Source organism: Ictalurus punctatus, chromosome 14 (genome assembly GCF_001660625.3).
Source record: "Ictalurus punctatus breed USDA103 chromosome 14, Coco_2.0, whole genome shotgun sequence".
Taxonomy (NCBI): domain Eukaryota; kingdom Metazoa; phylum Chordata; class Actinopteri; order Siluriformes; family Ictaluridae; genus Ictalurus; species Ictalurus punctatus.
Window position 1 is genome coordinate 4,326,723 of NC_030429.2, and position 26,339 is coordinate 4,353,061.

Consider the following 26,339-nt stretch of genomic DNA (forward strand, 5'->3'; position numbering starts at 1 on the left):
CCTATTTATAGGCCTACCGTGGTCAATGTCCAAACTGTAAAATTGAACAAATGTGTGCGGGATAGACCACACCGCCACAGCACACACATCCTGTAATGGTACAGCCTTTGATTAGGTGACCCCACTCGTGGAATGAGCCCATATGCTGAGAGACCGTGTGCCTCATTAAGTCATAGAGATTGTCTCCACTATCCAGTTGGAGATGTGCTCTTTTGACACAGCATCACCTTTACTGTCGCCACCAAAGCAGACCAGCAACTGCTCTGACTTACGTCATTGGCCCGAGTGGTGGACATAAGTACAGAGAGCCCTTACTGGACACAGTAGGTGCAATTTCTCTTGTTCAGGTGTGAGGAACAGAGGACATAAGCATTTTAGGAATATAATCCAGCCTAGGATATAGGAAAGCCTTGGCTAATCCCAGACAAAGTCAAGGCAGGAAAGGGCAACAGAGAGCACTTGTAGATCTCCTACTTGCTTGAGAGATGTCAGGGCCAGCAGAAGAACTACCTTCAGAGTCAGAAGCTTCTCTGAAGCTGACTATAGGGGCTCAAATGAGACACCTGACAGACCTCCAGGACCACAGAAAGGTCCCAGGAAGGTATGCGTGGTCTGCAGATGAGCCTCAGCCTCAGCCTCATGTGCAATAGGCCCACTGGTACAACGTTGGCTGCTGCTGTCATAAACCCCAACAGTCTCTCGTAGAGACTGGAGCGGATGCCCAGACCCAGCTTTATCTTGCTCAATGTTGATAAGATTGACCTTACGCATGTTGGGGATAGATACACCCTCATCATAGATCTGGCCTATTAGGAAGCTGTGACTGTGGCCACCACACTCATTTTCTGTGCCTCCCTCGAGTTAGTGCTAGCCCCTCAACCCAATGGGGAAGGAAATGACTGAAGCCACCGTTTGCTGTTTCACCTCACGAAACCTGTCAGCAAAGGCATTAACCATGCCACTGTACAGACCAGAATGCTCAACAAGGACATCCAGAAGTGAGTCCTTATCCCCCATTCCTGAGAGATTGAGTCATAGGTGCCTCTCAGCCATGATCGAAGAGACAAATCCTTGGTGCGGTGAAGCTCCCCATTGTCTCGGGTCAAACTCCCTCTCCACTGTTAAGCTCATTCAGCAGGTCTGCCTGCTCCACCACAGTGGCCTCCATTATCCATAAATGGAAGAAGTCTGGAACCAGCAGGACTCTTGCTAGAGCTGGCTGTCAGGCCAAACTGAGCGATCGGGGAGAAGGGCCTTAGTCAGGGAGGTGACCAAAAACCCGATGGTCACTCTGACAGAGCTCCAGCGTGTCTCTGTGGAGAGAAGAGAACCTTCCAGAAGAACAACCATCTCTGCAGCACTCCACCAATCAAGCCTGAATGGTAGAGTGGCCAGATGGAAGCCACTCCTCAGTAAAAGGCACATGACAGCCTGTCTGTAGTTTGCCAAAAGGCACCTGAAGGACTCTCAGACCAAAGATCGAACAAAGATTGAACTCTTTGGCCTGAATGACAAGCGTTACGTCTGGAGGAAACCAGGCACCACTCATCACCTGGCCAATACCATCCCTACAGTGAAGCATGGTGGTGGCAGCTACATGCTGTGGGGATGTTTTTCAGCGGCAGGAACTGGGAGACTAGTCAGGATCGAGGAAAAGATGAATGCAGCAATGTACAGAGACATCCTTTATGAAAACCTGCTCTAGCGCACTCTGGACCTCAGACTGCGGCGAAGGTTCATCTTCCAATAGGACACGCTCCCCATCCAACCTGAAGGAGCTTGAGAGGTCCTGCAAAGAAGAATGGGAGAAACTGCCCAATAATAGGTGTGCCAAGCTTGTAGCATCATACTCAAAAAGACTTGAGGCTGTAATTGGTGCCAAAGGTGCTTCAACAAAGTATTGAGCAAAGGCTGTGAATACTTATGTACATGTACTTTTTTTGTTTTTTATTTTTAATAAATTTGCAAAGATTTTAAACAAACTTCTTTCATGTTGTCATTATGCGGTATTGTTTGTAGAATTTTGAGGAAAATAATGAATTTAATCCATTTTAGAATAAGGCTGTAACATAACAAAATGTGGGAAAAGTGAAGCGCTGTGAATACTTCCCGGATGCACTGTATATTTATTCTTTTCTGAAAAAAAGAGAGGAAGTGAAGAGTTTTTAGGGGCGTTCACACAAACAACTGACATGCGGTCTTTCGCTGAAGATAATAAGGCTGATGACGTGGTTTACAGGTGCCGTTTTATAATCACATGACGTGCGAAATGCCATGTCACTTGACCACAGCAGGCCTATAAATAGGCAAGATTTCACACAGACTTCAGATAATGGTCACACACAAGGGCACTTCCTACAGCATGAAGCTCACACAACATCTCATTCCCTTTAAAAGGGAACCCATTTTTCTTTCTACCTTATCCTTCAGCACTTTCATAAATCCAATATTTAAAAAAAAAAGTTAAGAATGGAATTTTATAATTAGCAAAACAGTGCTCTTGCAGTGCTAGTTATATATGTTTTTTTTTTTTTTTTAGTTACATATGTAGATTCTTACATATATATTATGCTTACAGTGATCTGAGCAGATTATATAACTATAATAGAACTGTAAACAGGCTAGGGTTAATGTCCTGCTTTGTTTACTTACTAGCCAGTGTGTTACCTTCTCCAGTCCACTTATCTGTACCCCGTTAGTTCAATTTTTCTGTTTTTATATCCACTGCAGTATAGGTTCTGCAAAATATTGTGAATTAGTATCCTTTCACACTTCCTATTTCTATTGCATGTATGATTTTAATTGGATTACTACTTCCTTCTTTTTTCTTTTCTTTTCTTTTTGGTCTGCTATCAGCCTCAGTTCTGTGTTCCCTTAATTATCACCATGGTAACCAGGCCCTGTAGAACATTCTCTCAGTAATACACTGTTTACTTGTGGTCTTGGCTGTATACTTCCTTAATTACTTCAGTGGCAAGACAACAAAGTGCATTATAAACACTTTAGCTACATGCTTCTGAAAATAATTTTTGAAAATAATTTTGAAAAACACAAGTTTGATAGCACGAATGATTAATATTAATTTTTTCTATATTAACAGCTCATACACAGGGACTCATACAGCAGACACTCCACATAATCTAAGACTAATAAGAAATGGGCTTATTTAACATTATTTAGCATTGGAAAGACTTCAGGAAAGAGGAGCTTTTCTGGTATCTCTGTAAAATGTCAGGCTGCCTTAATGAGAGAGAGAGAGAAAGAGAGAGAAAGAGTGAGAGATAGAGAGAGGCAGGCCAGTGATGGAATGACTGTTTATCAAAGCTATAACATAAGTGAAAACAGGGACTAACTTGTTTTGTCATGGATTAAATTAATTAACAACATTAAATGTAAAAAAAAAGTGTCATTCATTAATAAATTAAACATTGTAATTTTGTTGCATGGTAAATCACTGTGGTATACACGGAATAACAGCAGAACTCCAGACACACTCCAGGCTTCAGCATGTATTATTTTTGTATAAAAGCATGGTCTGTCATGTGTTATTCCTTATTTGACTAGCTCTGTACTGTTAATAATACTTTTTTTAAGCGCTCTTCACGTCACCCAAGGTCAAGTTACATTGTTAACATCATGTTAAGAGATGCATTATAGACAATAGACAGCAAGTATGAAACGTTAAAAGTAGCAGGCTGAAACAGATCCAATACCATCACCCATGTTAGGCCCGATTGTGACTGCAAGGTACAATTGTTTGTCTCATTTCATATACAATAGACAACATTCCCTAGAAATCATACAAATGAGTGAAAGGCAATATGTTTGTTGGCAGATAGGCTTTACTCCAGAATTATCTATTTGGTGCTAAACAAAGTTGGTTCAGTTAATAGTCCATGGTAGCTTCTCCTATGCATCCATCAAGTTTTTTTCAAGGTGTCCATTTTTATTCATTCATTCATTCATTCATTCATTCATTCATTCAGAATCCAGAACACTGGGTGTGATGTGATAATACACCCTGGATGAGACTCCAGTACACCTTAGGACACCATGCATACATTTGGACAAAAATTTACACCTAGGGGCAACTTTGAGTAGCCAGTCCACCTACTGAAGTATTTTTGGGAGGTGAAAGGAAAACAAAGAACCTGGAAAAAACCCAGATGGACGCAGGGAGAACATTTGAAACTCCACACAGACAGTAACTCAGGATCTGGAGCTGCGAGGCGGCAATCCTACCTACCGCAACTCTTCCTGTCTTTATGTCCTTTACTTCCTTTCTTCCTGCCTGTCTTTACATTGTCCCTCCATAATAACTGGACCAATGCGTACTTACACTAGCAGCTACAAACGGGTCAGACTTTGCAAAACTGATGCCAGCATTATGAGACTAGCTCTGATGTCAGGTTAGGTAGTTGGTGTCAAGGGCAGTTGGCTTAACAGTGAGGGCAGAAATAGATGTGTTCTCAATAAGACAAAATAGAAGTCATTTTCATTCACAAAATATAAAAACAAATAGCAATTTGTATAGCATAACTTTATGCAACACCTGAACCTACATACTGTATGTAGATCCTCAGCTACTTGCTTCAACTTTTTTAATGGGTCTTTACCAGATGCCCTAAGAACCTTTTGGAAAGTTTTCTATCTAATTTGACTGTTAGATAGAAAGCTAACTAACTCTCTTTCAAAACAGCGATGTCTTTCCCAAATCAGGGAATTGTTGTATGTATTTTCAACTGTAGCTAGCTAATATTATTTGATCAGATATACTAAATTTACTCATTTACTCAGTTTGTTACATTCCAGAAAGATCATAAAAGGTCACTGGACATCCTATCAGAATCTACTGCGAAGCTGGGATGCGGTGGTGTTACTTAAGTGGCATTTCATTATAATGTCCACATCATTTTCCAGGAAGGATTTCTTTTAATAAAGATGGAGCATTCTCATTTACAAAAACATGCATAAGGCAATACAATTTGATATTTTTAGAATTAATTAAATGATTAATTTTTGGAGAACTCAGCAGAGATATGCTGCCCTGTGTGCAGTGCATGGTCTGTGTGGGTGATATGGAGCATATCTCTGTAATTAAATGCATATTTTGTTTGTGAATTTCAGTTTTGTACAGAAATATGCTAGAAATGTGGTTTTATTTAAGACCCAAATAAGGCAGTGTTTAGACAGGGCAAACCACTGAAGGCAGACCATCCATCCATCCATCCATCCATCCATCTTCAATACCGCTTATCCTTCTTCAGGGTCACGGGGGAACCTGGAGCCTAGTAGCCTATCAGCCTATTTGGCAGACCAAATTAAAAAAATAATAAAAATTGCAAAACAACATGTCTCCTATTCAAGTTTTTTGTTTGTTTGTACATGCCACTTCTAGTTGGTTTTATTTCCCAAGATTCATCCATCTGTTTTTTTGTACAGCTTATGCTACACAGGGTCGTGGAGATCCAGGAGCCTATCCCAGAGAACTCAGGGCTCAAGGTGGGGGGACACCCTAGATGGGGTGTCAACCCATGCAAAGTCCATGCACACAGGCAAGATTTTAACCCCCAACCCTGGAGATGTGTGGCAAATGTGCTAACTAAGCCACCATGCCCCCCATTATTTCCCAATATATAAACATATAATATAATCATATAAATATAAGCTATTAGCCTAATTTAAACCAGCTTGACCATGACCAGACAGCTAGTAAAGAGCGCACATGCATCACCATTTTTTGCTTCATGTGGGATCTAGTCTCAAATAAATGACCTTTCTAGCAAGCTGTCAGAAAAATTTAAAGTCTCTATATTTATTTAAAACATATTATCTGTTCAAGCTGAATAATGTCTTTGAATTAGATTACATTACTATTTCCTTTGAGGAACATTGCCAGTTCTTCTGTTAGAAACTTACAAACTTAAAGAAAAGTCTAGATGATAACATGGCTAGCTAGTATACTTGTATGTGGTTAAATAGAGGGCATATCAAATATTTATATTGAAGAACTAGACTAAAATGTACAGTGGGGGAAATAAGTATTGGGCGCATCAGCATTTTTTTCAGTAAATATATTTCCAATGAGGCTGTTCACATGACATTTTCACCAGACATCAGTATTAACTCAAGATATCCGGAAATATAAAGAATTCACAACATTAAAGACTATAAATGTGTAATAAAGTGGAATGACACAGGAAAAAACTATTGAACATGCTAATTAAAAGCAGTTCCCCAAGGCAAGGTAAGGCAATGAACCAGCTGAAATCCGTAAGTAAATTATACCTCGTAATTGTGCAAATTAATGTCAGCTGGGTTAGTAAATTGATGGTCTGTAAAAAGGTTTTTCGTTACCAAGGTGTCACACAAGAAACATCTCATGATGGGTAAAAGCAAAGAGAACTTCGGAACTTGATTGTTGGAAAGCATATTGATGGAATCAGATACAGACGTATTTCAAAACTTCTGAATCCTCCAGTAAGCACCATTGAGGCTATTACACACAAGTGGAAGCAACATCACTCCTTCATCAACCGGAAACGTACAGGAGCTCCTCGCAAGATTTCTGACCAAGGAGTCAGAAGAATAGTCAGAAGAGTAGCCCAAGAGCCAAGGACCACTCGGAAAGAGCTCCAGAAACACTTGGAGGCAGCAGGTGACATCGTCACAGAAAAAACAATAGACAATGCACTCCACTGCTCACGCTCACCCCACAAGACTCCATTACTAAAGAAACATGGTACTGGCAGACTTCATATAATTGAAGGAACGATGAATGGAGCCCTTTACCGGGAGATTCTTTAGAAGAATCTGCTGCCATCCACCAGGATGATGAAGATGAGACGTGGGTGGACTTCCAGCAGGACAATGATCCAAAGCATACAGCAAAGATAACTCTCAATTGGTTTCAGAGAAAAAAAATCAAGGTGTTAGAATGGCCCGGTCAATCACCTGACTCGAATTCAATTGGACAAGATTTAAAGACAGTATGTATAGAAGAACGGACCAAAATCACACCTGAATACTGCGACCCATTCATTTATTCATACAGGAAGCGTCTTGAAGCCGTTATTACAAACAAAGGCTTCTCCACTAAGTATTAAATTTCAATTAGTGTGTTCAATACTTTTTTCCCGTGTCGTTCCACTTTATTACACATAACTTTATTTATGAACTTTAATGTTGTGAATTCTTTATATTAATGGATTTCTTGAGTTAATACTGATGTCTGGTGAAAATGTGAATAGCCTCATTGGAAATATATTTACTGAAAAAAATGTTGATGCGTCCGATACTTCCCCCACTGTATATGAAAATGTATCATTGTAAAATTAAAACAGTATTTCAGATTTTACTAGACAGTTGTGTCTAGTCTGTACCTGTGTTGCTAGCTTGAAAATTATCATTATAAGTATAATGTTAATCATGCATAACCCAATACTTATTTCCCCCTTAATTACTTACGGATTTCAGCTGGTTCCTTGTCTTACCTTGCCTTGGAGAACTGCTTTTCATTAGCGTGTTCAATACTTTTTTCCTATTTGTAAGTCAAATATTATGGGAAGCAAAAATTAAACCTCAGAGTTCAAAACATGTAACATTATCCTGAACGTGATCAGCAGCATATTAGTTAGTAATTAAGCTAGAGGTATAAATGTTGGAGTTTGAATCTGATCCATCCATGTTTTATATAGTTTATGATTAAGTTGTTGTAGAATTGTGCTTAAAACTAACTGTAAGTCTGTCTGTGTATTAGAATTTAAGCACCCTGAGAAAAAACACCCACAGTGGAACCATGCACATTTCTATGTGGGTGAACCTCGCTCTAGTCCATGTTACCTAAAGAAAGTCTCAAGTGGACTTTAAGTACAACTTTTTTAGAATTGTGAATAAGGTTTAGAGTTTTACTATGAATATGAGTATTTTAACCCCACAGGATTGTACATAATCAGTTTCTTAAATTCTTAAATAATAATGATTTGTCTTTACATTCAACACTTGAGAAGTGAGCAGGAAATCCGAACGTGTCAGTAATTTGGATAAAAGCGTTACCCTAATCTAGCTGCAGTGTTTACAGATTATAAATCAAACATTTCTCAAACATTTAATATGCTATTGAATGTTATATTATGATGCATTTTCTCTGTTTCTTTTCTGACTAGATCTCATTATGAGCTTGTGTTGCTGGCACTTTGGGTTATCAAATCTCCCTCTGGCATAAGCTTTAAATATTACTCATCCTCCAAAAAGTGCACGTGCTCAATTTGTATGATTAATATTCTATGTGCACGGCACCACACTCCTGTCATAGAGAGAGTACTTTTAAATGAATCAAATGAATACTACATTTCAAGACGTCAAGCATTATCAGATTTATACAGTGACCCCATTTCCAGCTTCATGGTAGGAACCCAGAGAGAAGATACTGATGGCTTATATGAGAGATGCATGTACCTGCATTTTATTCTCGTATCGCACTGCCAAGTTGTTTTTTCAGCATGTAATGCAAGTTCTCTATGGATAATGGGGGTATAAAACATTAATTTTGTCTGAGGTAACCAATCAACCATCGTCTTTACAAATGTATGATGGCTGTAACAATTTTAATTTAGCTTAGGACTCAATCCATGGTGTCATTTTGGCATGGGGAAACTAGGTTGTCTTTTTAATCAACAGTAGTGCATTATCAGTAAATGAATTTTTTAAATTGGATGATTAGCTTCGAGTTTAGATGATTTTTTTTACAAAATATTATTTTGGTAGCAAGCAGCAACAGGGTTTGATAGGTGTGGTAAAGAAGCTTAATGATATTCATTGCTATGCAGGCTTCAGGGAGAACGTATGGGGCCAACACACAGCAGGATCCAAATGAGGTAAGTTACAGGGAGAGTGACTGGAGGCAAATGATTTGATTACAAGCTTCTGCTGAGGTTTTGTGCTCTGTTGTCTGTTAAATCTCATCTCCCTAATGAAGGAATCCGATTGACGGATAATATAACATGTTGACGAACAGCTTTCTCTTTTCTGTCAGTCTTATCACGGAAATCCTTCAGTTCAAACATACATCTATTCTTATTCTGTACAAATCAGCTGAGTATAACCTAACAGCATAACAGCATATTATTTGCTGTCCTTCAGTATCTGTCTTTCTCTGAATTTGGTGAGATGCTGAAATTGGCAAGTCCAATGCTGCCTTGCATACTAACAAAACATCAGACCAGATTTGGAACTCCCAGTTGAACTTTGAAATGGACCGAGTCAAGCTGCTCTGCTGCTGAGGTGTGTATGACTTATATTTAAATTTTTCATTGGCATTCCCTGTTCAACAAATAACACTCAAGTGGAGAGCATATGAGTAACATTAGTGCCTAAAATAACCCTAAAGAAATTGCTTTTTCTAATACGCCATCATTTCTGGATTAAAGGTCACCTCTGGCACAGGTTGATACAGGATGGATCCAATTAATATCACACAACACAACAAAACACAACATAGTGGATGTTCTCCATTTTCATCTCATAACCTTAATCTATACTTTAATCGAGAAAGAAAGAAAGTGTGGTTCTTGGACTGGCTTTTTGAAGCAAAAACAGTTCATTGATCATCACAAATTCTATCCAGTGTCAAAGCCACTTCTGAAATTTTGCAAAAACAAATGCTTATATTGTGTTTGCTTAGGATTGGTAACATTTGAAAGAGCTGATTTCAATTTGTTGTAGCAATTAGAGTAGTCCTCTTATATTCCTTTACATGACTATAGAAGTCATACTTTATACAGCATGGTTTAGCACATCAAACGATCAAACTGAATAAGCGCCAGTACTATAATTCCACCTGCTGTTTTCTAAAGTGAATACCGAGAACAGAAACTGAGAACCAAATTCTGTTCTTTATTTCAGCTATATCTGATGAAACGTTCCAGTCAAACTGAGATTCTGTGATAAATTTTAACAAACCTGAGTTTACAGGAAATGTATAGAAAGTACAAGTAACAAATATGCTGCAAACTCTTCGAACAATTAAAAAAAAAAAAAAACATACAGAGTAGTATATACATACTAAATCACCAACTCTGAGCATTTTAGAGTTTTTCAAATATTATAAAAAATAAATGATGGTTCCCTATGGACAACTAACATCTGGCAGACAAAATAATTACAGTGGATAACTGAATTAAAGCCACACAAGCAGCACAGACTCCCAAGGGCTACAATTTCTCCCTTACAGCACTCTAAAGATCAAGGCTTGGTCCCAACACTCAGTTAATGTTTCGCAAACAAATTTTTCCTTCTGCAGTTTGTGTTCCTGTGCTTTCAAATATGTTGAAAGAGAAACAACATATGAAAATATCATCCTACAGCATAAGTGCTACTTTCACAGCCAATCAAGTCTAAACTTGATTAGCTGATTGCTAAACAAGTCACGTTAAGCAGAGTGTTTCCTTTAGTACCTTTAGCAATATTCATTCCAGAACAAGGTGCATAATGCATACTGAAAGTGAGGTTGGAATAAATATTTTATTCTCACAATGTATTTAAGAGTGCTGATCAGGTTTGTTCTTATTTCTTTACTGTCCTTGACTGTGTGTATGCGGTATAAATATTTAACCAATTTCCTCCGCAGTCTACCACTGAAGAAAGTAAAAAAAATCGACAATCATGCACTTGAGGAACATCACAATTTCCTACGGGTTATAATATGGCAAGCCTTCTCTTCCTAATTGGATACTACATGTATTTTGTTATTTTTCCTGTCCATGGCTCCTTATAGCTTCAAAGATGGAGAGCGGTATGATATCTGAAGAATGCTATTTCATGTGACAGTTTCACTTTTACTATTATAAAAAGTGTCAGAGGCTCATGCTGCATTTTAATTAAAGCTTGTAACTCAGAATTTCTGACTTCTGATTAGGAAAAAGAAAAGAAAATGCCCCGATCAACTTAGAATTCCTATTCAGAAAGACAGGAAGGTCTCCTCAACCCGCTCACACCATCAACAGTAAATAAAATATCACTTCACTACTATAAATATCACTTCACTACTATAAATGTGTTTATATAATGTGTGGCTGCAGGCTTTCATTCCAACCCAGTAGAAGCCACACCTGATCCCTTTCAAAGAGAACTCAACGTTGCATAAGCTCCAAACTGTGGGAAGCGCCCTCGTGCATGACCGGTATCTGAAGTGTGTGTAACATCATGCCTATTTATAGGCCTGCAGTGATCAGCTGACGTGGCAATTATGCGTGTTGCGAAAAATAAAAACGGTACCTGTGAACCGCGCCGTCAGCCTTATTATCTTCAGCGAGACTACATGTCGGTCATTTGTGTAACACTCGCAAAAGTGCTTTCTGTGTGAAGTGTTTAGGGATGGAGCACGCCAGGGCAGCCCTCGAGGGGTCTGACTGTGCATGCTGTGAACTCCTTAAAATTAGACAGCTTCGCTCACGGCACTTCTCAGCAGAAGGGAGTTGGGTTTCAGAGCCTCACGGATCTGGCAAGGCCTATGCAACAAGGCCTATGTGACAAGGCCTCTCGCTTGTGGGTCACTCCATACAATGGCAGTGTTGAGCCAAGCCACCCATTCAATGGGTAGTTTGTTGTTGTGGAGAGGCACCTATGGCTCAACCTCTCAGGGAGGGGGTACAAAGATACCCCATCTCCTTGCTGGATGCCCCTGCCCGACAGGTTTGACAAAGCAAAACAGCAAACTGCGGCATTCAGCCAGTTCCTTCCCCATCATGCCGAGTTCAACCAGGTATCCTTGAGTGGAGCCCAGGCCAGCGCTAGTGCAAGGGAGGTACAAAATGTGAGTGTGGCGGCCCACCTCCCCCCACGGAGAGCCAGGGGGACCAGTCAGCAACAATTGCAGCGTGCTAATAGGCCTGATCTAAGAATGTTCCTTAAGGCCAAGCAGACAAAGAAGGAGTGGGCCTGATAGGCCACAGAGGGATGTATCAGGGGACGTGAGGTTGTTAGGGCAGATAGACCCCAGTATTACTGTAGGGCCTCCCCTAGCCAAGGCTGTCCCAAGTTTTCAGTCTTGTCTGGTCAGAGAGCTGTCACAGGGCAATGCAAATCTGATGTTTTCCTCCCAATGTGGAAAAGTTAATGTCACTAAAAGACCATCTGGCAGTAAGGAAACCACTGCCAAATGTGTCTCCATGGGTTCTGTCTACCGTAGAAAATGGTTACTGGGCCCAGTTCAGAGCCAGACATTAGCGCAGGAAGTACGATTCCTCTTTGACAAAGGGGCCATTGAACATGTACCCCATTCCCTGAGGGACAGAGGTTTTTACAGCCGGTCTGCAAAAAAGATGGGAGAATGTGGCCAATTTTAGATCTGCATAATCTGAACCGTACTCTTCAGACCTTTCAGGTTCAAGATGCTGATGCTCAAACTTATCTTTCCACAGATTTAGTTTGAGGACTGATTTTTGACGATAGATCTACAAGACTCATATTTCCACATAGAAATATTACCCAGTCACAGAAAATTCCTGAGGTTCGCATTTGGTGGCAACACACGCCAATATCAAGTTCTTCCCTTCGGGCTAGCTTTATCCCATCGCACCTTCACAAAGTACATGGATGCTGCTCTGGCTCCCTTGTGACTTCAGGGCATCTGTGTACTAAACTACCTGGATGACTGCTTAATTCTAGCACGATCCAGGGAACTGGAGCATCAGCATTCGAGATGTTGTTCTTGCCCACATGAGGAGCTTGGGGCTCAGGTTGAAGCTCAAGAAAAGTATGCTTTCTCCAGTGCAGAGGACAACTTTTATAGGGGTTATATGGGATTCTATTATGATGAGGGCGTTTCTATCCCCAGCACATGTTGGGTCAAACCTATCAACATTAAGCAAGATAAATCTGGGTCTGCGCATCCCCTCCAGTCTCTATGAAAGACTGTTGGGGCTTATGGCAGCAGCGGCCAACATCATACCACTGGGCATATTGAGACCATTTTAGTGGTGGCTGAAAAGTCAGGGTTTCATCCGAGGACAAAATCCCTGAGATTAATCAGTGTCACATGGCAATGCCTACGTGTTCTGAGAATTTGGAGGTGTCCCCGGTTTCTAGCCTTGGGTCACACTCTAGGGGCATCTCCTTATCGCAAGACGGTAATGACAGATGCCTAAGCAGTCTTAGATGGCTTTGAAGCTCGCGGTCTTTGGAACAGCCCTTATCTGGAGTGGCATATAAATCACCTAGAGATGCGGACCATGTTTCTAGCACTGAAATTCTTTCTTCCTTAAGAGGTCACCATGTGTTAGTTGTGACAGACAACACAGCGTTGGTCTCATATATCAACCACCAGGGAGGTTTACGTTCATGCCCCCTATTCAGGCAGCTGCAACTAATTCTTCTCTGGGCAGAGGGAAAGTTCTTGTCAGTGCTTGTCAGGGTTGGCTCCTTCTACAATCAGGGTCTAAGTGGCCGCCATTTTGGCCAGCCACACCCCTATTGATGGAGCCTCTGTGGGGCAACATCCTTTAACTTCGAGGTCTATTGTGGCAGACGGTTGAAGCCCATCTGCAGATCACGCATACCTTCCTGGGACCTTTCTGTGGTCCTGAAAGGTCTGTCAGGTGCCCCATTTGAGCCCTTAGAGTCAGCCTCTGAGAAGCTTTTGACACTAAAGGTAGCTCTTCTGCTGGCCCTGACATCTCTCAAGTGAGTAGGAGATCTACAAGCTCTTTCTGTTGGCCCTTCCTGCTTTGACTTTACCCCTGGATTAGCCAAGGCCTTCCTATATCCTAGGCCAGATTATATTCCTAAAGTGCCTACATCTGCTGCCCAGCCAGTAGTGTTGTAGGCTTTCTGCCCTCCTCCGTTCCTCACACCAGAACAAGAGAAATTGCACCTACTGTGTCCAGTAAGGGCTCTCTGTACTTACATCCACCACTTATATGACATCAAGAAATCAGTGAAAATTAAATGACATCTATATTTTTATTATATATTTTATAATGTACTTTGGTGGAATGAAGTGGTCAATTCTATGTTAGTGCCTGTTAAATTTGAGTGAACTTGAAAATAACACGTGGTGCAACCAAAAATCATGTGGTGCAACTTTGTGTGATAGATACAGTTACGTCATTGAATGGCTCTTTTGGTCCTTTATACTCAAATCATGATTTATACAAAATACATACAGTTCTTTATTACAGTTTAGCTTGGAACATAATTTTCAACAGGGGTTTCCTGTAATTTCAAAAGATATTTGGGGATGAATATTTTGTTTATATTTTGTGCAATTTTGTGAGAAAACATATTTATTTATCTATTATAACCTGTTTTATAGATGCAAAAAAGAGCAAAAAATTAACTGCGTACCACAGACATGATTATCTTGATAGAAGAATAGAACAGTTTGAAGTATGTGAAATAAGAAAACAATTACCAACATATGATACTGAATTTCTACTGTATTTCTAAGCCGCTGATTCTATTAAGTCTAAAATTAAACCTTCACTTCAGTGTAAATGGTTCTAAACTGCAATGGACTTAATAGCAGTGATATGTTAATATCAGCCGCAACATTTTAAGAACTTTTTTCGCAGATCAGTTTCCATATATGACCTGTATGGAGGTGAAAGAAACTATTACAGCGTTTTCACAAAACATCAACATGTTATTTAAAAAATAATAATAATTAAAAAAAAAAAAAAAAAAAAAGCTAGATGAATTTGGTTTTCCATGACAAGGGTGTTTTAACCTTCTTCTGTTTTGTTCTTATCATATCATGCATTTAAAATTGGCTACATAAAATCTAATTTAAGGCTGTGTTAGATTTTATAAGTACAAAGCATTCTTAACATGCATTGTGCTTTTTTTTTAATGAAGCATTTTGAAAGAACGTTTGATGTTAATGGTTTATGAAATGTTTGACTGAGATTTCAGACTCGGTTTATTCTCTCTGTTGGAAATGTATTGTGTATTGGTATTTTTTTAACCATGCATATTCCTTTCCTCATTTGGTGACCCCCAGAGGCAATCAGATTTTGGGATGAACTATCCATCAATCACAAGACCTCCTGAACCACCAGACAAAAAAAATAGCTCTTAGCATTACTGATCCACCTCCATATATTACAGCGTGCTTTTCTTTGTATGCAGTTCTATTATTTCACCAAACATGCTAATGCTGTGCATGAACAAAAAGTTTGATTTTGGTCTCATCTGATGCCAAATGTAAGTCCAATGTAGCTTGTGTTCAATAGAGGGTTTGTGAGATAGAATCCCTCAGGAAGAGCTTCTTTCTTACAATGTGTCCAAATAGCTTGTTGTTATTTGACAACCACTAGAATCAACTAAACTGTGCAATTCTAAAACAGCCATCATTGGTCTTGTTTTTCTCTCCTGCAATGTCACTGTGTGGGGGGAATAGTGTGCTCATGGATCCGATGCCTGGAAAATTCCCATGTGAAACCTCTTGTTATGATCCTAATTGTGATTAACAACATTTTAACTGCTCATGTATGTATTAAATTGATTACCTGATTTGTGCGGGTCAACAAACATCTGTCTCATTTGTGTTGAAAGTTCATTGGTTTTTCCCTTGGTAATGGATGACAAAGGGATTTTATATGTGTGCAACCTCACAGGGGGAAAGGATATAATTAAAGGCATCAATAAAACTGTTTCCAAAGTATTTTTCACAACATTTAAAGCACCGTCATAGAATTTATGCACTAATGTTAAACAGAAAATATGATGTCGACACTTTATCAATAATTTGCATTTCCATCAGCTAAACATTTCATTGCGCTAAACCTATTATCACAAAAAAAAAAAACCTTGGATGGAAACATGGCAAATGAAAAAGTTTTACAAGAATTTATTTTAAAATAGTTTGTTGTGGTGTCAATAATTATGAGCAGGAGTGTCCAATCTTATCCGGAAAGGGTCGGTGTGGGTGCAGATTTTCATTCTAACCAATCAGAAGCCACGCCTGAGTCTATTGAAAGCCAGGATCGACTGATTAAACAGGTAGAATCAGGTGTGGCTCCTGCTTGATTGGGATGAAAACCTGCACCCACACAGGCCCTTTGCGGATAAAATTGGAAACCCCTGTTTTAGAGACAACAGAATTATTAAAAAGTAGACCAAAGATAATTACATACATCTCATAGTGTTTATACAATAATTTTTGCAGAGTTTTATGAAGGCTGTCAATAATTCTGGAGGGCTCTATATATTTTGTAGATTTTAAATATACTTTTAAATAGATTTTTATCCCTGGCCCATGTTGATAGTATGTTGGCTTATATTGATATACAGTCATATTTACTTTAGTAGTAAATATGACAGCTGTCATTGTTTACTTTTTCCACCAATAAAAAAATCTATAAAGAAAAAAATTGATCAAATTCAGAAATGGGTCAGTATATTGATGCACATCATTGATAACTGATAAAAGCAAGGCTTGGTGGTTAAGGCTCTGGGTTACTGATTGGAAGCTCGGGGGTTCAAGCCCCAGCACTGCCAAGCTGCCACTGTTGGGCCCTTGAGCAAGACCCTTAACCTTTTCTGCTCCAGGGGGCGCTGTATCATCTCTGACCCCAACTTCAAAACATGCTGGGATATGCAAATAAAAGAATTTCACTGTGTTCTAATGTATATGTGATTAATTAATAAAGATTCATTAGAAGTTATAATTTTGCATAGGTATTATTAGTTTGAAATATGTTTGCACACTATGAAAGGAACTACTTCTATGGTATCAGGTCATTTCCATAGAAATACATTTTAGATGTCTAGTCGTGTAATTTATTTAATACTCTACTCTTCATAATCCTTCGCCATATTTCCGATACTGTGAATAAAAACGGTCACAAGACAGTTTCAGTATTCCACTGAATTAAATGTTTTGACATCAATCTGAGATAATAGCCCAAAGGAGCAGTCTAAATGTAAATAACCAGAAAGGATGTGCTACCATTTTGTCTGATAAACTTCCACAAACAGACTGATTAGAGATGCTACAGTTACACCAGGGTTTCTAAACCCCAATGTAACTGTCGCAACTGTTGAATTTTGACACTGATAATCTGATGTAATATCAGTCCGGGAGTCATTATGTCATGCTGCCTGACTGCCCAATTCATTTGATTTCCTCCAATGATAAACGGAACTGAGATCAGTGTGGCAACAATATTACTGACAGGAAACAATTAGCGACTCTAAAAGCTACCATAACTCCTAAGCCAGTAGGGGGTTTACAGTAATGCAGTCCTTCTGCGTGAATATTGCTTTTAGAAGGAAATGGAGAGATAAGTGGATGACGGTAATATATTCCCACCCCATAGTATCAGTGCAGGAAATGTTCACAAAAAATAATTGCCATCTATAAATGACACATGAAAATTTAAACATGAACAGTAAACCAAAAACACTTTTAAAAAACGTTTAAAAGAAATTGTCTTGTCCAAGCAATGAAATTTGAAGTAGGTATACAGTAATATAAATATTATTTATAAATTATATTAATAAATATAATATTCAAAAACTAGGGTGCATGGTGGTTTAGTGGGTAGCACGTTCGCCTCACACCTCCAGGCTTGCAGGTTCGATTCGTGCCACTGCCCTGTGTGTGTGTGCGGAGTTTGCATGTTCTCCCCGTGCTGCGGGGGTTTCCTCCGGGTACTCCGGTTTCCTCCCCCAGTCCCGAGACCTGCATGGTAGGCTGATCGGCATATCCAAAGTGTCCGTAGTGTGTGAACGTGTATGCAATTGTGCCCTGAGATGGATTGGCACCCTGTCCAGGGTGTCCCCCACCTTGTGCCTGATGCTCCCTGAGATAAGCTCCAGATTCCCTGCGACCCAGTAGGATAAGCGGTATAGAAAACGGGTGGATGGTTTGATATTCAAAAAATTATTTGCTTGGAACAATGAAAGAATGAAAGGATTTTGAAAATGATGTTTTAAATAAGTGTCCATCATTCACCGAGGCTGAAGAGGAGCCATTAAATTATGCTCAGCACTTCAAATAGCATGTGTTCCACAGAAACATTACACATTATGCTATCTGAATAATTCAGGATGATCTGTGAATTCTTGTAATGCATGCACAGTATGTAATGATTAAGGCCATAATTATAGGCCTGTGGAATAACATGGCTCTTCTGGACTGAGATTTAATCAATTATCCGAAGCAAGCGTTGTCTATAAAGTTGTAGTCTGAATGAGTATCCTTAAAATGTATTTGATCAATTAAAGCCTAGCTCTAATCTTTTCTTTTTGCCTCACCATTCACAGTGTCAGATTATGTAGGTGAGTGATGCAGGTGATGCGTGGTTTCCGCCCACACGTTCAGGAGCACTGACAGAGCAACAAAGAGAACGCTGTGTAGAACTCTGAGTAGAATACATTACACGGCAGTCAGAAAGGCTCTTCAGCCATCTGAAATGAAAGCACAAGGGAAATCATCTAGGGCACGTCTGTGATCACACCCAGCAGGGCAGAACACACTTTCCTCTTTGGAATATTTGTCTGGAAATTTAGCCTCGTAGTCCAACTGGCCTCGTAGTGCTGTGGCTGAAAAACTGCAATTGCCGGAGCGTTCCAAAGAAGTGAGCCAATTCAAACGATGGATATGGAAACCGTCTGCTAGAGAGATGGCATTTCATTTTTATTGGTTGCTGGCTTTTTTTCTCCGCCTTCCCAGATTCCCCACCCCCCACCCTGCTCAGAACACTAATAAAATACTTCAAATGTCCCGTACTTCATATAAAATGCTTTAAATGTTATGTAGAACCCTACAACTGGAAAATACTCCGTTGAAGGGTACTAAAAAAAAACATTTAAGGAATCCCCCGATGGATAACCAAAGAACACTTAAGCAGAGATTTAACCTTTTTATTTTCTTAGAGTGAAATACTGTAACTATAGAAAGTATGTAAGTATGTTTTACTTGAATACTTGTCTACTTTGACTTTTCTTTTTAAATAATGAAGAAGTAGCTTAAATGTCCTCGAATATTACCTTTTTATTTTGCAAGTTACCTTGAAGTTTTACCGATTTTTTCAGTTCTTTTTCCCCCCAGACTTAATCTTATATCATTAATGTGTATCACCTTTCAGTGAAGGTTTCCTGATGTCCCATTTACAATCTGGTAAAGTTATAGTAGTCCATCCATCCATCCATTATCCTACACAGAGTCACAGGAGAGACCGGAGTCTATCCCAGAGAGCTCTGGGCACAAGGCGGAGGACACCCTGGACAGGTTCAGGGCACAAAGCGGAGGACACCCTGGACAGGTTCAGGGCACAAAGCGGAGGACACCCTGGACAGGTTCACGACACAAGTGCACACACATTCAATTATATATTCAAATATATGTACATAATAAGCATCGTGATTCTTTTATACTTCTCTCGGGAAGTATAAAATTAGACTGTACCTTCATCATATATATTTTACTCCCTGTGAATGGGTGCTGCTGCACACACACATACACACCTTCAATGACTCATACACACAAAGAACTGAGGATTTCCTGCCAATTTGCATGTTGATGTCCATTAGTTCATCTCTCTCTCTCTCTCTCCCTCTTTCTCTCTCTCTCTTTGTCACCCCCAAAATCCTTTAGAAGCAACTTACCATTGTGTACTTGTCATGTGCCTAACTAAAAAAAGTGAATTGTATTATTAGGGGGGGGGAAGAGATAACAGAACAAACAGTGAACGTATTCATCAGTACAGGCAGAGTCATCCTTTTGAGTGTTTCTCTCAGTTGTTTTTGCTGATGTGTCCTTTGTTATTATAATTGTTTAATTCGAGATCACTTTTGTTTCTCGTCTCAAAATCCTAGTGCCGCACAGCCCAAGCAGCTGAAGTGACTACTGATGTCAACACTGTCAGAGACACTGTCCAATAAATACTTTACCACAACTAAATCATGCATGATGCCACCGTTGTTGTTTGAACACTGTGTTTCCAGTAGGGCTGCTTTGAGGTTAATTAACAGCGAAACCTCTCAGTTATTAATTAGGTGGAGCACCCCTGGGAGCCAAATGAAAACACTCGTCGTGTAACAATATTTATTTCAGAAAACAAGGGACACATCTTCAACAATTGATGGTTTGTCTGAAGTTAAACATCAGCAACCTGAACAGGTGGGGATATTTTCATCATACTGACACACACACAACACAACACACACCCAGACGCACATGCTTTCTCTTTCTATAACACTTTGTCCAGAGGTGAGTGCACTGTATGTGTGTATCATAAGTGCACGGGCAGTCATGCAATGATACAATATACAGCCAGTGTGTGTGTGTGTGTGTGTGTGTGTGTGTTTAGATAGTTGTGAAGAGCAGATGGCCCCATGATTATTGAAAACCATTTTCAGTCTTTTTTTTTTTTTTAAACAAAGAAATGCAGAATTTTTAAATTTCCATTAGGGTTAGGAATAGTATTACTTAGCTACAGTAATACAGGGTGCATGTGTGTGTGTGTGTGTGTGTGTATGTGTGTGTGTGTGTGTGTGTGTGTGTGTGTGTGTGTGTGTGTGTGTGTGTGTGTGTGGTTTCACTGAGCTCTCTAACCTTCAACATGCCTGTTTCCAAGTTACCAGCCCCGATTTGCCTGTCAATCCAACATAATTAGCCGAGCAGCGAAGGCACACTGAGCAGCACACAGTGCACCAGTGATGGTAAAGACTAATAATTTATCTTTCTTCAAATTGAACTGACTGCAAACTGTGGAATGAGATTACTGCAGGAACACAACGAGAGTTTACAGTAAAGAGAGTAAAAAGGCAGCAAAGTAACGTTTTGAAATTAATTTTGTGATACGTATATATATATATATATGTGTGTGTGTGTGTGTGTGTGTGTGTGTGTGTGTGTATATATATATATATATATATATATACACTTAATGTAGTTATATATAGTTACAATATAGAAGATAATATCTAATATATAGCTATAGCTATATAATATATAGTTAATTGTGTGTATATCATCTTCATGTGTATTATTTTCCTCTCACAAGAGCTTTACTTGATCATTTAAACAAAAGGTCAAAACTGCATTCCCTGAATTCCCCTGGTCCCATTTGTTGTACAACTACTTATATACATTAATTACAATAAGTCGAAACATACTAAAAACAACACTCAACACCAGTTACTGATGTAGGAAATCTTTTCAGACCAGCTTCCAGCAGGGAGCAACGGCTTTCCCGTTGTTCCTGAAGAATTCCCTTTTTTGATTAAAAGCAGCAGTCTGTGCTTACCAGCCTCTCTCGTGTTTACTCCACACGCAGGGGAATCCCTCTTCCTGTCTCTCCCTCTCTCCTTCTCTCCGTCGCTGTCAGTTAGTCCTCAGTCGCTCCTCAGTCTCGGGTGCCATTTATTTATTGGACTGGAACCACTGGGCTCTCCTGAAGCCCAGGCTGGTACGAGCGCTTCTTTCAGGAGAAAGGAAGGTGAAAGAGCAACGTGCCAAGTCCTCAGAGTCTAAGTGCTTTAGAGTCGACTGTGAGTGAGTGAGAGAGTGAGAGGCAGATAAAGCTAATACTGAACACACTGAGAGAGAGAGAGAGAGAGAGAGAGAGAGAGAGAGGGAGAGAGAGAGAGAGAGAGAGAGAGAGAGAGAGAGTAAAGTGGTGGGAGGGGGATGTGCACTGAACGAAAAAAAAAAAAATTCTCTCCACCATGTGCATGAGTCTCCCACCTCCTCCATGCAAACTGTGTATTTCTTTAAAGGACTACTCTGCTTTCCCCAATCAACACATTTTCTCTAGACTTGAAGGGATAAAGATGGTACTGTGGCACTAGTATGGAGAAAAATGTACAGGATAGTAAGGATTAAGTGTGTGCCTGTGTGTGTGTGTGTGTGTGTGTGTGTGTGTGTGTGTGTGTGTGTGTGCGGACCATTAGACAGTAATTTCTCAAAGGTGTTACGCACACACAGTCTTACAGCACTTCCCTTCGCATAATTGTTAATGCAGATAATTAATCCTATGCTACATAAATCTAACCCTTAACCTCGGAATCCAAAATAAACTTTTTGGCTCTTTTTGGATTTTAATAACGGTCAGACATTCCTATCTCCATTGGGGATATTTGGTCTCCATTAAGATGTAAGAACATATGTACACACGCACACACACACACACACACACACACACACACACACACACACACACACACACACACACCCTTACACTGATAGCCAATTCAGAAGCCCACTATTCTTTTGACAGCAGTTCTAGCACTAGTTTTACAGTAGACTTTCTTGCTTAAGTAACACTCCAAAATAAACAATAAGCACATTATCTTTGGCCTGTCTTCAAGCTACCACTCACGCAATGTCACAGATGAACACACACAGCAAGTTTGGAAGACAGATGCCCACAGTTGTCTAGCATTGCACTGAATACCAGTCAATATCAGCTGTAGCAAGAAAAATAAATAAATCATTAGCTTTTATATCAAATAACTGATTTAGCAACAAAAATGACTGAAATTCAGAAAAGCCATGATACATGAGACGGTAGGCTACATCTACAGTTGCCATAGTTTCTCAAGTCTCTCAGTGAGGACTGTAGATACAGTAATAATACAGATAATTGCATTTGGTGCTAATTAATGGACTCTGCTTCGTACGAAAGCGTTAACTTCTGAAATAATGGTGCACACATCCTGTTTTACATGCTTCTTGTTGAACTCTTTAGCAAACTTATTTCTAAACCATCTGTCATGTGATCAAGAGTTGGGGAGTCAGTATGTTATTCCATCCATCCATTCATTTTCTGTACTGCTTATACTACACAGGGTCACGGGGAACCTGGAACCTATCCCTAGACAAGGTGATAACCCCATCACAAGGCACAATCGCACACGCATTCACACCCGCATCTGCACAATTTAGACATGCCATCAGCACATGTCTTTGGACTGGAGGAGGAATACGGAGTACCCAGAGAAAATCCCTGAAGCAGGGGGAGAACATGCTAACTCCACACACATAGATCAGAGACGGCAATCAAACCACCGACCCTGGAGGTGTGAGGCAAATGTGCTAACCACTAATCACTAATGCTCCCACAGAACATTATTACGTACTTTAAATTAATTCAGAATTATACCACAAATTAGATTTGGAAATCCCAAATCTAATTGGTCAAACGGTGCTGATTAGTTGTTGTTGTTTTTTTTTTTTTAAATAACTCTGAAAATAGTGCCAGCTTTAATTCAAATGATAAGTTTTATTAATGCGCTCGTTCTAATTATTTGTTGTTTCTACAGGAACATGTCATTCACAGGGACTTCTATGGCAGATGACCGACATCTAATGACATGCTAATAATTAATAGATTAAAAACATGCTGTTATTTAGCAAATATGGTGATGCTTTCTGTAAAGAGATGTCTACATAACATTTATAGAAGTAGTCTGGGGTGTCAGCATTTGGTAAAGGTCAGTAAGTTTTCTGTCACAGGAGAACGTTCAGGAAAGATGACTTTCAGTAACAAGACAAGCTGCGTTTTTTTTAAAATGGTTTTGTGTTGTTTTTGTCTCATTAACTTCTCTCTCTGGTGAGGGAGAGACTGTTACAATGTAACTTGTCTGACGGACATTACACAACATTAAATGTAACTATAAGCATGTAACTAAAATAAATAAATTAATAAATAAAAAATAAAAAATAATAATCATTAATAAATAAAAAATAATAATCGTTGGTAATTCTCTGTGGTGTAATAGGAATAAAACACACCAGACCTTTGCGTTGAGCCGTATCACACCATGCGTTTGTCGTGGATTACTGTCCAATCAGCATGCCCCTTTCTGTTTTATTATTTACTTATTGGCTACCTTATAGTTAATATTTGATTTAATCAGCCCTGAAGGGAATAACAGCACCGAGCCACCTGTAACATCTACCAAGTTTGTAAACACTTGCTAATGGATTTTGGTTGACTTTTCCATAGCATTTCAAGCTCTGTTATATATTCATCAGCTTGTGCATATGGACTCCTCTTTTTCAATTTTTCAGTAAGGCTTAACTATACAGGTTGCAACCTACAACCATTTCTCAGTTGATTTGGATATATGTTTGAGGTCATTATCTTGTTGAAGATAATTAGAGTGGTGCTTGAAAATTTGTGAACCCGTTCGAATTTTTTATATATCTGCATAAATATGACCTAAAACATCATGAGATTTTTCACACAAGTCCTCAAAGTGGATAAGGAGAACCTTATTAAACAAATGAAACAAAAATATTATACTTGGTCACTTATTTATTGAGGGAAATGATCCAATATTACATATCAGTGAGTGGAGAAAGTATGCGAGCCTTTGCTTTCGGTATCTGGTGTGATCCCCTGTGTAGCAATACCTGCAACTAAATGTTTTCGGTAACTGCTGATCAGTCCTGCACATCGGCTTGGAGGAATTTTTCTACCGAACATTTCTATTGGATTAAGGTCAGGACTTTGACGGCCATTCAAAAGCATTACCATTATTCTTCTTTAACCATTCTTTGGTAGAATGACTTGTGTGATTAGGGTCGTTGTCTTGCTGTATGACCCACTTTCTCTTGAGATTCAGTTCACGGACAGATGTCCCAACATTTTCCTTTACAATTCACTGGAATACTTCAGAATTCATTGTTCCATCAATTATGGAAAGTCGTCCTGGCCCAGATGCAGCAAAACAGGTCCAAACCATGATACTACCACCACCATGTTTCACAGATGGGATAAGGTTCTTATGCTGGAATGCAGGGTTTTCTTTTCTCCAAACATAACACTTCTCATTTAAACGAATTATCATTATATATATCATTGAATTATATATCATATATCATTATATATGATATTTGGTATCATATATAATGAATAAATAAATAAATAAATAAATGACCAAGTATAATTTTTTTGTCTTATTTGTTTAATTAGGTTCTCTTTGTCTACTTTTAGGACTTGTGTGACAGTCTTATGGTGTTTTAGGTCATATTTATGTAGAAATGTGGGAAATTCTAACAAACTTTCAAACACCACTGTAAATCTTTACCCTGTTGGAAGAAGCAAGGTTTTGGGATACCATATTTTGGTTCTTAATGAATGAAAGTCTTAACCTTCCCATGAGCTCCAGCACCACCAGGCACAAAACAGAAACAAAGAATCAATGATCCGCCACCATATTTTACAGTGGGTTTGGGGACTTTTTCCTTTTAAGCTATCACAAGTCCCAAAAACTCATCAAACCACAACACAGTATGCGCATGCATCCTTTAACTTCTCTTAAAGGTGCCAATAATTTTAGAATTGAGTGTAACTTTCACAGCATCCAACTAAACTTACCAGACTAGACTCTTTCAACACTGGGTATTTTAATATAAGCTGGATCCGTAGCCTTGGTAAAAAATCATGTTTCCCTGTTTTCAAAAATATTTAAATACAATAAAAGTGGGCTGCATTGTGGTGCCATATAAATATTTACAACCCAGGTTTTTGAAATGGCATCCTATTTCTTTAAACAGTTATGTCTGGAGAGAGATTGCTAAAGGAAGATCCCTCTTCCTTAGAGAAAGAGCGCCGAGAAAGAGCTTCCTTAGAGAAAGAGCTCAAACCTCTTATCTGGGTATTGTTGTTCTCTCTCATATCTCTCCAAGTAAATGTAGGTCATACTGCTCATCTTCTCTTGCAATTCATGCAATATCAAACTTTCCACTGAGTGGTAATAACCCAAGCCATGGATTATTATTATTATTCATAATGAGGAGGACCAAACATAAATGCAAATATAGCAAAAACGGATAACTTCCAATAATATCACATTTAAAAATTATACCTACTGGTTGTACAAAGTGAAATTTCAGTCACAAAATCCTGTCTAGCATTTCTTAATCCGACCCTCAGTTCAGTGTCTTTCATAACCTCTGCTCAGCAAAGTATTACACTCATTCGTCTTTGTTCTTACTAATTTTTAGCTCCGTCTGAACAACTTTATTTTTCCTGCATCTCATAGACATATGCTTATCTCAGTCTTGTTTAATGTAAACAAGTATTCTATTTCAACAAATGCATGATCCTGTGGGTTCAATCTGTATAACATCCAGAAAATCAGACCCTATATCACTAAACAGGCTACACAGCTACTAGTCCAATCTCTTGTCATCTCAAAACTGGACTACTGCAATGCACTACTCTCGGGTCTCCCAGCCAGCTCCATCAAACCCCTTCAGATGATTCAGAATGCAGTAGCACACCTCGTCTTCAACCAGCCCAAAAGAACCCATGTCACACCCCTCTTCATCTCCCTCCACTGGCTTCCTATACAATTTTTACAATCAAATTCAAGGTCTG

At 39.2% G+C, this 26,339-nt stretch overlaps 1 protein-coding gene across 2 annotated transcripts in view; it reads right to left on the reverse strand.

Moving 5' to 3' along the window:
* The window catches only part of shisal1b (shisa like 1b), a 42,259-nt gene extending 20,725 nt beyond the window's left edge, over nt 1–21,534 (reverse strand). For both annotated transcript variants that reach the window (XM_047159958.2, XM_017484858.3), the window contains exon 1: nt 21,255–21,534. The gene's annotated coding sequence lies outside the window, so the exon portion shown is untranslated. The remainder of the gene's footprint in view (nt 1–21,254) is intronic.
* Between the last annotated feature and the right edge of the window lie 4,805 nt (nt 21,535–26,339).